General features: G+C 33.8%; 1 protein-coding gene across 4 annotated transcripts in view; it reads right to left on the bottom strand.

Moving 5' to 3' along the window:
* Positions 1–14,299, bottom strand: part of LOC138320503 (sonic hedgehog protein-like) — a 94,029-nt gene that overhangs the window by 40,918 nt on the left and 38,812 nt on the right. Inside the window, exon 1 of one of the 4 annotated variants that reach the window (XM_069263497.1) lies at positions 591–721. The exons of the other annotated variants lie outside the window; for them this stretch is intronic. The gene's annotated coding sequence lies outside the window, so the exon portion shown is untranslated. Of the gene's footprint in view, positions 1–590; positions 722–14,299 lie in introns of those variants that run through there. 4 annotated transcript variants of the gene reach the window in all.

The following is a 14,299-nucleotide window of genomic DNA, read 5'->3' as shown; positions in this document are numbered from 1 at the left end:
TTTATATTTTCAGTTACAATTATTGCAATATCTTTCTCTAAATCGACATTTTAATATGTTTAACAAAGGAAAATCAAACATTCTGGTCCCAAAGACATAACGCTTATATCAATGCTCAAACAAATCGAAAAAAACCTCTTGTTTCCTTGATAATGACTTGGCTCATACATTATATATATGATCTAGTTCGATAAATTATAACCCCGACATATATGGAGATGATAACGGAAGCTACATTACATATAAACTTTACTATCTATAGACCGTAAATAAGGCTATATCAGTGAAATCGTGATATCAGCCTAACCATTGTCTGGAACACGTGTCCTATTCTAACACGTTGATATGATAAAGATTATGTCTTTACCAGACTATTACATAACGTCATGGTGTGTGATTGACGCCTTGTTTACATAGTGATGACACAATTGATTTGTGTCCAGTCGATATTCTATTTTATCAGGACCATCACAGCTGCTCCCCACATTAGACTTTCGTTTAGAGATATAATTATCAAGGATTCAAATGTCATTCAATACATTAAACTCTTGTCTTGCTTGCTTCAATACATCTTAGCTATTAGTACATACCAGTCCTGTCCAGGTTCATTCAAATTACCAATCGTTTCGCCAACTAAATCTTAAACATCCATTGCTTACTCCGAAACATGTCACCATATTCCGCCTTACTCCAAGCCTAACCTCTCTTATTCTACCTTAAGTTTGCCCCGACTATTGTTTTTTTATTTCAACGTTAGAAGGATTGAGTGTTCGCTGACATTTGATTATGCCAAGGCCATGACACGATTGTAATCTTTTTAATGTTTTTTCCTATCTCAGTGTTTCAGTATTATGTAATCATCTTATTTTCAAACGTAACTGATTCAGTAAAATGACTTAATTGCACGTACGTTTGTACAACAAGGAGTTTATCCGACCAATTCCAATCTAAAGATAGCCATTCACGTTTCAAAGTATCGACTGTGTTTACATTGTATGTATATATAACGTCGGGGTGCAGTGTAGATTTTAATGCGATTTAATTGACAAAAACACGTTGTTTGATTTAAACATTAAATCTAGAACAAAGATTTTTATCTGAAAGCGATACACTGAAATTAGATAGAATGGAGCTCTTCTCGGTGCATATTGTCTAAGAGCGCCCCCACCAGGGGTCTATAAGAGTACTACAATCCACCTGGGGTACGGGAACAAACTACCTACGGCAGACGTCAGGTAGATTTCTGTTTTTGAAGTTTTATGAATATAATACATAATAGGCAGTAAAACTAACATGGTTTGCAGAAGAAAATAACTCATAACGTGGATTTACTTTTCATCTAATTCTAAATTACATATATCCACACAGTGAACAGTTAGCCTAATTTATTGTGATTGTTTAAGATCCAGACAGACGGTTTCCCTTCAACAGGTGCGTGGATGTGTGTCGATTTAGTCGATGATATTAACTGATATTTGCAGAGACAAACCAGGCCTATCACAGTGAAGATCTAGGATCTGGGAGCCCCGAGCTATCCGTGTTGGTAGATTAGACATTACTTCGTACACATCCTTAATTCTACAAACACTCAAACATTTAAATTGTACTTAGCATTGCTATCAATGTTTGTTTTCTAACTGTTATTGATCGTTACTGCCATAGTGTATTTAAGATAAATTATCATAGACTAACAATGATGAAAAATAACAATTTGTCTAAGCCAAAAGGGTACTCAGCTATTCTAAAGACATAAGAAACCTATCTTAATAAGATAGATATCTTTTAACCTTTAACTCAATCCATTCCATTATCAATCGCAAATGTATACATGTATGCTATTTACAACCATTTAAAATGTGTCCAGATTTCAGAATATCTTTGTGATATTTGATAACATGAACTGAATATAATAGTTACTAATCAGTGGATTTGTTTACGTTAAAAATCACTGGAGTTGAACACTTTTAGGGCATTGTGACCTAGTTACCGAATATGGATTGTTACACGTTTGTATCAGCCACTTTAATGATAGACCAGAACGGTAATAGCTTAAACAGAATTCGAATGATAAAATTATTATTATTCTATAAAAGTATTTGATTATAATTTAAACTACATTTAAGTAGGGTATAAACATAAAAAGTTGTGTACTAAGATTAGTTTATGAATATTGTTCATTTTTTTTCAAAATAGACTCATACTGCAAGATAAATCAAACATTTACTTTTTGAACAAAAAAAACCCCATTAAGATATGCTTAGTTTATCTTAGAAACTTAAGTATAAATATAAGTCGAAACGGAAAAATTACAAAAAACAAAAACCCTAAAAAGCTGGTTGAGTTAATGAGCTACAATCGATGGAAATATAAATCAATAAAAATGAATTTAATGTTACTCCAACTGGTAAGGTTAGTCGTAATTTGCAGAAATGTTGCGTTTCTTTGAAAACGAAAACAAAACAGCTACGTCCAACAGGAACTAATATTAACAATTGCCTTTACATGAATGTGAGAAAGTAACGAATCTTTTCATTAGTAAAATTCATATGCTAAACTGTTTAAATTCAAAAAACGTAATTCAGAAAAAGTATTTTACATGTCTATATCGGAAGTTTTCGGTCTTTTTTATCTATTTTGTATTACCTATTTTTTGTCAACAAAGTTGAATTGGACTGTTATTAATGGAATCAGTGTGGGAACAGTTTCGCACTTCCCTTATGTCGTGGTATAGGATCCCTTCCTGGTCACTGAACCGTGAACGCAAGGACGTCACAACAGTGAATATAATTGACAACGAGCGAATCACATCATTTAATACTCAATTGCACTTGTTCAATTTCCTACCGATTACATATGGGTACAGCTTGTTTCATACCCTAATGATTTTAAATAGATTTTGGGAGAGAACTGAGTCACAATATTGTCCACGAGATAACTGGATACAGACACATATTAAACATTGTATAACATTGTATTAATCCCTATCTCAAAAGTAACCATACAATACAAGTGTTGATAGTAAACAGTGCAAACCTAACGATGCAGAAACGAGACACCTTACAGAATAAACAGGCTAGTCCCATACAACGATCCCATCCTATGGAGTTTCAATGATGCGTTTATCGTGTGAAATAGAAAAGTGATTTAGCATTATGTTATTAGGGTATTACCGCATTGTTTTCAGTACAGATACATATAGTTTGCATTATTGCACAACCATGTGTATAAAGTCTGACTTCAAATATATTTTAGATATTTCTAAAACGTTATCAATTTAGTTGGTACGTGAAAGGGTATTGTCTTTTCCATTTGTTTGTAGGATGGACGATATATAAACATATGATCTCTTTTGACACAATCATGTCACAAATCAAAACATCTGCAACGAAAATCCTAATTTCAGTGTGATCAGGTAAAAAAGCATCTTGAGATGATAAATTTCTAAAGTGTTTGTTATATACTTTATACAATAATCACTTTAAAACCATTATTTATTTTGTTTCCGATGGAGAGACAAACATGATGGGAAAATCTTGATATATCAACACAACTTATATTTATTGCTATAAATTATCACTAAGTACAAATCCAAAAAGGTGATAACAATATAAGAAGTATTCATTAAAATCCGTGCCATTCGTCTATATTTATAAAACGTAATAGAAGACGCGTTTACCACTGGAACGCCCGGTATAGATATTTGTATTGTTCTGTGGATAAATTTACAAAATCATCTTATGAATATTTATTCACTAGCATTTTCAATTAAAAGGTAGTAATTATGATACTGTTTAGTGTTATATTGGCCTGTAATTCTTTGCATAGAAATTACTTGAAGAAATAACATCTTCCAGTCCAGCTGTCCCCATTCGCGCTGTAATGGGAGCATGCACCAATTAGAAATGTAATGTTTGTAATTGTCATCCTGATAATTCTCTCGTAAAAACATAGATTGTGGAAGTGAAATTCGCTATAACGCTGATTATTTTACAAGGTGTTGTCTGACTGCCGTGGAGGAGTGAATTATAATCTGAAATGTTTGCCTATTTATTGGTCTGTCCTGCCCGTCCGTTAATTACCAGCCTACACCAAAATGGATAACCAGGATATTACTAAAGATAACCTCTTCATGAAGTCAGACAAGTAGATTCTACCCAATCATTTTTGAGGTAATACTTACTGTTTAGGAGAGAATACCTTCATTGCAAAATACAAAAAAAAAAAAGATTCTACAAGTGCATATAGAGCATCTGATGACGTTAAATGAAACCGCGCATAATTAAGACATTAAAACAAAACTACAACCAAAAGTCGAAATACATGTATGTTTATTTCGAAAACAACTATGACAAGATACAAATTAAAGATATATTCATTGTATACAGATTTTATTTTAAAATGGCAGACTGGATAACATGTTACCTTCCTGTAGCGGTTAAATGTCGTAATTATCGAAAACATCACCGTCGAAAACATTTAAAATCTTTTTTTTTTTTTTTTTTAAATTTGTAACAATTCTACCTATGATTTGTTTTTAGTATATCTTTCCATTATGAAAGTAATGTGTACGGTCGGATAGAGTAGTCCGCTGTAGGATATCAGGATGTCTCACAGGTCATCAGCATGGATGTCTTCATCATCATATCCATTCAAAGGGTGCGCACGACGTTAACTGCCGTGAGATTGGCCTGGACTTGATAAACATCTACACTGGCCAGACGATTGAACGATGTAAGCCGAGATGTTCCGATAACACAATATGTCAGACAAACGGAAATTAGCAGTGGATATATATTAAAGTATAGTATGGATAACGAAGTGTACAATAGGGTTTAGATAAAGTGATACCCGCGGTCACGGGCTGTCGGTGTAGGATGACGTCACTCTTATATCGCTCACGTTCGGCTCTATATACAGACGGAGAATCGTCAGGACACTGGTTCTGTAAAACATATCGACACCGGCCCAGACGTATTGTTCATATAAGTGTAATGAAATCCACTTGCTTTGTGATTTAAATCAACCATGACATAAAGCTTTGATTTCTTCTGGTTTCCATTTTCTTTTCCAACTATCTTGTCAATATTATCGAACTAGAGGCCTTGATTAGACATTCGAGTAAAAGATTCCGTTGTTAAATGTAATCAGTATTATTCGAATGTACTTGTAAGTCTTGTGCGATACTGGGTATGTCCCTGTATAGTGCTCTATCCCGGCTTGTACTAAAAGCTGTGACCTGGACTATACAATAAAGCACATTCAATAGTGCATTTTAATGATGAAACTGTAAGGAATTTTAAGGATGTTGTTTATTAATGTCAGGTCACATCAGGTTATAACCCGCTTGTCTGTCCATACAATTTCCTGGGTCGATCAAAGTTCTTAGAGTTGTTAGGAAGACTATAGATGTGTACTTCACCCCTTCAATGTCCGTCAAAGAAGGGCCATCAAATGACCAACCTTTCATCTTCAGGATAAGCATGGTCTTTCATGGCGTTTTAATTGATCGGCGATAACTGTGATAGTGTGTTGTGACGGGAGTCCAGTATGCCTGGTCAATATCACTGCCCGTAGTTCAATAGGGCAGGAATATACCCCGAACTATCCCAGGCCTTGTGTATCGTGTGTAAAACTAGCCCCCATTCCTTATCAACTAATTAAAAAAGAGTTTAATATACTGATAACAATAAAAAAAATCAGCACGGCCGCTGTGCACCCTCGGGGCAATACATTGTTACAGTATAACGGCAATACTTTAGAGGGTAATGCCCCAGTGAATGAAGGACGAAGGACATGCGCCGAGGAAATCGGCAAGTATGATACCATAGGGGAAATGTACTCAGGGCAAATTGCAGTCACCTTTTCAAACTATCATGGCAAAAACATGTCTGAAGTAGGATAATCAGAAATCGCATTTGTGTGATAGGTAAAACACTATTTACTGGCTCATTGATTTGGTACATCGTAAAAAAACTGAGTATCTAAGTAATACAAAGTTGATGTAAGAGCCCGTTAGCAGACATATGGTAGACAGGGACCAAGTCAGCAACTGACTTCAGCCAATGGAATTATACAACATTTACCAAAATATAGAAATAAAAAGCCAATACAGGTCTAAATCTGATAATGCCTTGATATGAATATTTTATGGGTTATTTATTGTTTTGACTGTGATAAGAATTATATGGCCGACCGAGCGAACCATTTACAATTAACTTATCATGGTTACTCGAAAATAATAAAAGAAGCGAGGCTTTTGTTGCTTTCTTTTGAAGTGGTTTAGTTATTCATATAAAAATCATGAGAATTTATCGTTAAAACAAAGAATATTGTGTTATGTTATCTCTGAGTAGCACTGATTGGTATCGGGAATACACGTAGGTGCAGACGGAATGGAAGTAATGCCAGTCGTATGTAGCTAGCACCCCCCATTACATCTAGACAGATATACACCGAACATAAGTCTTTAATTCATCCTAGACCCTGTTACCTTACAGCTTCCAACAAAAAACAATTGTGACAGCAAAGAAATGCAAACACGAATCAAATATGTGTACAAATGATTCGCCTATTGTATTTTTCCTTAATCACGATGGAAAAGGAATTTTTGCATTTGCTTCATTTGATATAATTTGAGATAAAGCTATTGCATGTTTTCCTATCAATATTGATTATCAAATAAACCGATTTCGCTATTTGTCCCGTTATTACTGCGCCTTTAGCGTTACTGATGCAATCACATTCACCCGAAAAACTAATTCTTTTAAACATAACTATGGCTTACTAATATAAACTGCAATGGCAGCTGGAATGTTCTCATTTGGAGATAGAAACTTAACAATTTTAGAAGATTAAAATACCGCAAACCACTGTCAAAAATACATGAATATCAATAGAAAGATACCGAATATGATTAATAATCAGATATAGAATATAACTGTTTCGGAAAGGAAAAGAAAAAAAAATATCATCATATACGTCTGTCAATTCAGCGTCAAAAATATCAATAGAGAAATAACAGTTACACTAGAAACCTTTATAGATCGTACTAAATCAGCCTCAAGTCATTGATATAGGGAGCTTCTTTACACAAAATATATCCCCTCCAAACTCTACTGCTAATCTTTATGAAAAAAAAGAACAAAAGTTAATAATAATAATTCAACAATATTTCGGCCTTCTTGATTTCCTTTACTTCATCTTACATTTTAAATGATAAAGATGGAAGGGTATCGAAAGATATGAATAAATGTTCTTTCCTATATGTTGATCTTTTGTATTTAGTAAAATAATAGTATTGATGCTAATTGGTGGTTTACATTTGACATTCAACAGAGCTTCATGAGATGTGTTATTGACGAAGCAATCAAGTGAGTTTCACGTCGAATGTTAACGACACGTTCACGTACATGCGAGAGGCTTCCAACCCCTTATTAGTTCGTTTTGACAACACTCACGGCTTCGAACTTTTCTTGTAGAAGAATAAGGGGGCGACAAGTAAACTTTCAGAATGTGTTCACAAAACTTGTTGGTATATTTGTATAGTTTGTTTATTGTAAATAAAGATTAACTCTGGATGAGAAGTGGAATAGGCAAAACAAACTTTTAAACAGGAAGGTGGCCATTAACGACTATAAAGCTAACACTATTTTATTATATTAAAATTGCAGTACTTTGCCTTAAGTTTGAGGCGTGCGGTTGGCTGGTACCATAACGCTCTGCCAAACGTAGGGGAAAGTTACTATTCAAACAACAGCCGCTATAAACTGTGTATTTGACCATAATCTGACGATGTGACTAAACCAATCTTAACACAGACATCAAATAGGACCGAAATATTCCGGACAGCTAACTGCCCACCACCAATCAGTTTAATGTTCAGTTAATGAAATACCAACATGGGTATTACAACTGTTGAAACATCGCACCTTGGTAAGTAAATATCACCAGGGTGTAAATTTATTTCTAAACATCCACTAAAATGCTTTGTAATTCGATTCCGTCATGTAGAGATTTGTGTATAAATATATAATATCAGCTCTGCAAACAATCGTTTGATCACTTGAAATCTACCACACGGACGAGAGCTATATGATTATGATCAAATCGACAGCGGTCATCAAATTATGATAGTTACATGTAATACCGCATAGTTCGCTCTTGTGACAAAAACGCTAAATCTAAAAACATTTTTTTCATTAATTTTGTATCAAGTTTGTAAACAATAAAATTTGTTTTGTATCATTTATTTTTCATTTTTTTTAAAGTACGAAATCATTTATGACATCATTCTACAGATCCCGATAACATCGTCCCATGATGCCGGAGGAAAGTGTCTTCTGTTCTGTTTTTTTTTTTTTTTTTTTAAATCATTTGATAAGAGTTTTGTTTCGTAATCAAAAGAACAAAGTGTAACATAACCAGTGCAACATTTCAAAAGAAATTGAAAGGAAATATATTGGAAAATTAATGTACTCTAACATTTTAAAAACTTATGTATATGTGTGACAAGAATGCAAATTAGAACTGCGCAAGTTGTTCGATTAAACAAAACGTTTTAATGGAACAATTAGAGTCTAATAATATATTAACTGCATCTTACAATCCCGGATAAGACAGAAGACGTATCATACTTTTATACCATTAACCAATTTAGATAATTAACTGTATGTAGGGCCGGATAGGATGGAAGGAGCAGTCTCATGCACCAACAGTCTACCTGGATGGAAGTAGGTCGTGTACTTTGTGCTACCCTGATGTAAGATTTTATGTTATCTAGGTGGTGATGGGACTAGACAGTCGGGAGACATCGTCCACTCCACGCATTGTGTGTGACCGGAGTTAGGCGTCACCTGGCCTCTGGAGCAGGCCTTCACAGATCTGTGTTAGTCCCAAAACCCAGACCCAAGGCTCTCCCCAACTATCATACTAATCTCTGTCACAGACGTACTAGCTAAACGATCAGGTGTTAAAACGCACAGCTGATGTCCGATCGACGTTCTAATTGAAGCCGATCACCTCATCCGACCTGTGTAAGTCTGTCCCAGACGGCCTGTACTGTTCTTTACATAGAGGACAAGGCAGCATCGTATTAACATCACAACAGCAACTAAAACTTCAACCATTTACATTTTGATGTCAAATTTGGCATCCGTCATCCGTTCGCCGTTTTTACACGCTTAAAGTTTAAATAAGTTGGTAATAACTTGTTTTTTTTTAAATTATATTTTTCCTCATTGCTATTATATAGGTAACAACCTTTGAAACCAGTTTCAAACATATGCATGAAGAGGTCTTAATATTGACGAAAAAAAAAATTAAAATCATACAGTTTGATGGAGGGTTATGTTTTACAAGAACTGCTAAACATATGCATACATAACACCAAACGATGAAAGATATATTTAGAAACAACAATATTATGATATCATAACTCAGAATCGACTAGGTGATGAACCAAGTGAATGTGCAGTTAAGCTTCATTAAGTCAAGTCGATGGTATTGAGTTATCGGAGTAGTCGAGATAAGTCATTTGACTTGTCACTTGTTTCAAATCATCTATATTAATAGTTGGAACAAAGAAAACGCTTCACATTTATCAGGGTCTTTAAGCTATGGAAAATAGCGACTTCAGGACTTTCAACTGTATACGTTTGAGAACTATGATAGTTTGACCAGGTTTGTCGGGATGTTATATGTAAATATGTCAGATGAATGATACATAAAATATAAACTATTTCCAATTTATACTTTGTAACAATACGTTACCATTAAACATATTTAGATAATGTCGACAACCTACAAACTACAACCGATATAAAACAAACCAGGTCTAGATCAATGTCATCGTGTAAGAAAATGTCAGGATGAACCTAATGACGCCGAGTGCAAGGAACGCACTTTCTCACCGCCAGGATACTACCCGAGGGTCGGGACTACACGTTCCAGCGTAATCACTGTCGACAGGTTAATTCACACGTAAAACGGAAACCATTTTAACTAATAAAGACGTTAGCGATATAGTGAAAGGAATGTTTAAGGAAAGAATAAGGAATTAAAGGCAGAGCAGCGATCCGTCATGTAGTATTGTAGAATCAGATCACCTATTCTACCGGTGTAACTCTAGACTATTTGATTTTAATGTTACTCTCGTCTATTTGATGGTTTAGAAAGCGAAGGTGATGAACAGCTCGATGTATTATGAATTAACATTTTGGATAAAAGAATTATTCCTTTTTTGAAGGGATAAGAAAGTTTTAATAGACTCCAAATCCTGCTATAGTAGGCGTTAACAAATATTGATGAAAAGAAATTGAATCTTTATTGGTGGTGAAATAACCTTACATAGAGTGGGAGGGGTCGGTGTCAAACAACCCTATCATTGAGGATCACATTAAAGAGATGAGAGTGTGCTAGCCAACAAAAAGAGCAATACCACGGCTAATATATTTGCTCGGAGAATTCACATCTATTTATTTGATCAATCTTTGATTGTTCGATCGACGATCGACCACATTCAGACGAAGGAGAAGGATATATTAAAAGGAATTTACCATAAACGTGCCGTCAAAAGGCCAGTAAATAATAGCATTTTGGAGATAAAACGAGCGCTGACCTTTATCGGGGGTATAGAAATCCGTGTAAGAATGATCTCTCCTCATATCTTTGTGTTCGGATTAGCCTTATGATTGATCATTTTAGAAATGTAATGATAAGTAATAGTGAACTGTTATTAAAGTGCAATAATGAAAATGCAGATTGAATTCATACAAATTTATTTAATCAGAATCGCCTCCTAAGTTATGAATAAATACATTATCTATTGTCTACGATTATGTATCAATACTTATACCACAAATATTATTTATTATTTAGGATAGTTAATTACTATTGACATTATCGGAACTTTCAGATACTAATAAAAGCAGGTGCAGATTGTTATGTTATAATTAGAGTTAAATTATATTTTATAACTGTATATCATTTTGAAATAGCCCAACAATTCATAAGATTGAATTATGTAATATTAGGCGCTGGAAATGCTGATCGATATACATGAATCATTCAATATCACACCACCTCATTAGCATGCTAAATGATGAAGTGCAATGTAAAGAATCCTATATGTCTTATACAAACGATAAAACATTCCCTTCGTCAATATTGACAAGTGATAAAAATCAAATTAGTAGGACCGACACTTCTAACTTCCGTTTACACAAATATCTGTATCACCAGTTTATTTCCTTTTCCAACGAAGAGGGATATAAAACTACAATTTAAACTGCCCAACCCTGATGTTTTAAACCTAATTCTATATCAGCAGAATTCATCCCTTTACCAATAACATAGCTTACTCATCTCGCCCACTCAAGCTAAACTACAAGTTTACCAGTCTGATAATGCTAAGACTGATTGCTTAACCAACCTTATGGTCGCTGCTGTCTGATGTCCTCGTCACTAATTCCTAAAGTCAGAGTACCTGTACTACAGTTTTCACACAAAAAGGGCCATATCTACGAAACGTAATTTGTTTTCTTTTCTCTGATATTTATCTGAGTATTGTGGTGTAGATTGGGATCATACTGCCTGATAAGTGACTGTGTAAATTAAGTGTTTAATTGAGGCATTTATTGCCGGGTATTTATCAAACATTATGGTACCTACTTAACATCTCCCGTGCAAGCCGACTTTATTTTATTGCGTAACGCGCTGGCTGTTTTTATAACTGTTTTGTACAGTTGTGTAATAGCCACTACAACATGAAACCGACCTCGTCTGACGGTAGTGCTGCTCTCAGACAGTCATCGTCTCGACGTACAATTACCTACGACAACATAAATCTTTACAAATACCACTCAAAATATCCTGAAATGTATATTTCATGGTGTTATGTGAACAAGTGTTATTGAAATCGTATAAAATTGTTTGGAGTCCTGCACTGGCAGTTAAAATATGTTTCTTCCCTAATTCAAACTATCAAGTATTAGAGAGCCGTCAACGGTGACAGTTTTGAACCGCCCATCTTTTAAAATGTCGGCAGGGCACCACTGAAGCTAAATAGGTTATTCCGTCGTGAACAGAGTATTTGCGGACCCTGTGCGTGCTATCCCTACACCTGAGGCCGATTGACCGTGAGCCATACTCTTTCTTACAATACAATTCTACATTAATTTCACCAACAATATGAACTACCGACTGTAGATTTAACTTAATCCAAATTTCATCGCCACTGTTTCGTTGTCTTCAATACAACTAGTAATAAAACATCGGAATGCCTTTTTGATTTTCTTTATAGCCAATGGACTATATTTAGATGAAAGAGCATGATCTTGAACAAGAACATGACTTCGTCTCTAGTCGTATTCTAAAAACTCACTACAGTTTTAATTGGATTTCATGATAACATAAGCACATATAATAGAATATTATATATTTTAATGGAATTTATTCAATATTTTACAGGCATTGATATCGGCTTATTGAAGTTATAAAATCTTAAAAGAGGAGTTGTAGATGAATGAAAGAGAGACATATAATGTTAACATATCTGTTTATTATTGAACATCACAAAGAACCAAGTATTTTAAGAAGACCTTGTTCTGGTTCAATGGTATTTCTAAAGGATTATCTGGATAAGGTCTGTTCTATCTGGGCTATATGATAATTTATTGAAAACAAAAATTGAGGCATAACTGTTCTTCTCACTTCTTACACTATAGCTGATCTTATATAAATATGAGAAATTGAATTTTAAATTTCTAGGCAAGATCGCTTTGAAATGGATAAAGCTGTTTTTTTTGATAGCAGATACGGAGAAAAGAGGATTAATGTTGCACTTATTCCTTTAACTTGCCGTAATGATTAAATATGAAATATTCCATATAAGATATAATCAAATTGCCTGGGGTGTAGTTTGTATGAATGATGGTAATTGGAAGGGAATAACGGCCATAGAAAACAGTAAAATATCACCTGTTTGATGTCTTATCAATCTGCACAACTCATGCCAAACCACGCACGTTCAGAGATGTTATTGAAATTGATAACAATGAGATAGAAACATAGAAATAATCAGAAAAGTATGGGTATAATATAGTAAAGCAGTAGTGAATTCTATACTAGAAAAGTATGGGTATAATATAGTAAAGCAGTAGTGAATTCTATACTAGAAAAGTATGGGTATAATATAGTAAAGCAGTAGTGAATTCTATACTAGAAAAGTATGGGTATAATATAGTAAAGCAGTAGTGAATTCTATACTAGAAAAGTATGGGTATAATATAGTAAAGCAGTAGTGAATTCTATACTAGAAAAGTATGGGTATAATATAGTAAAGCAGTAGTGAATTCTATACTAGAAAAGTATGGGTATAATATAGTAAAGCAGTAGTGAATTCTATACTAGAAAAGTATGGGTATAATATAGTAAAGCAGTAGTGAATTCTATACTAGAAAAGTATGGGTATAATATAGTAAAGCAGTAGTGAATTCTATACTAGAAAAGTATGGGTATAATATAGTAAAGCAGTAGTGAATTCTATACTAGAAAAGTATGGGTATAATATAGTAAAGCAGTAGTGAATTCTATACTAGAAAAGTATGGGTATAAGTAACATAGTGATTTAAAGAAAAGTATGGGTATAATATAGTAAAGCAGTAGTGAATTCTATACTAGAAAAGTATGGGTATAATATAGTAAAGCAGTAGTGAATTCTATACTAGAAAAGTATGGGTATAATATAGTAAAGCAGTAGTGAATTCTATACTAGAAAAGTATGGGTATAATATAGTAAAGCAGTAGTGAATTCTATACTAGAAAAGTATGGGTATAATATAGTAAAGCAGTAGTGAATTCTATACTAGAAAAGTATGGGTATAATATAGTAAAGCAGTAGTGAATTCTATACTAGAAAAGTATGGGTATAATATAGTAAAGCAGTAGTGAATTCTATACTAGAAAAGTATGGGTATAATATAGTAAAGCAGTAGTGAATTCTATACTAGAAAAGTATGGGTATAATATAGTAAAGCAGTAGTGAATTCTATACTAGAAAAGTATGGGTATAATATAGTAAAGCAGTAGTGAATTCTATACTAGAAAAGTATGGGTATAATATAGTAAAGCAGTAGTGAATTCTATACTAGAAAAGTATGGGTATAATATAGTAAAGCAGTAGTGAATTCTATACTAGAAAAGTATGGGTATAATATAGTAAAGCAGTAGTGAATTCTATACTAGAAAACTAAAGTAAGAAAGATCAAGAACAGTTAAATAGTACAATATTTTGATATAACCA

The sequence above is a fragment of the Argopecten irradians genome, chromosome 4 (assembly GCF_041381155.1).
Source record: "Argopecten irradians isolate NY chromosome 4, Ai_NY, whole genome shotgun sequence".
In the NCBI taxonomy this organism is placed as follows: Eukaryota; Metazoa; Mollusca; class Bivalvia; order Pectinida; family Pectinidae; genus Argopecten; species Argopecten irradians.
The sequence above is the reverse complement of the archived record's forward strand: the minus strand, read 5'-3'. Positions and strand labels throughout refer to the sequence as shown.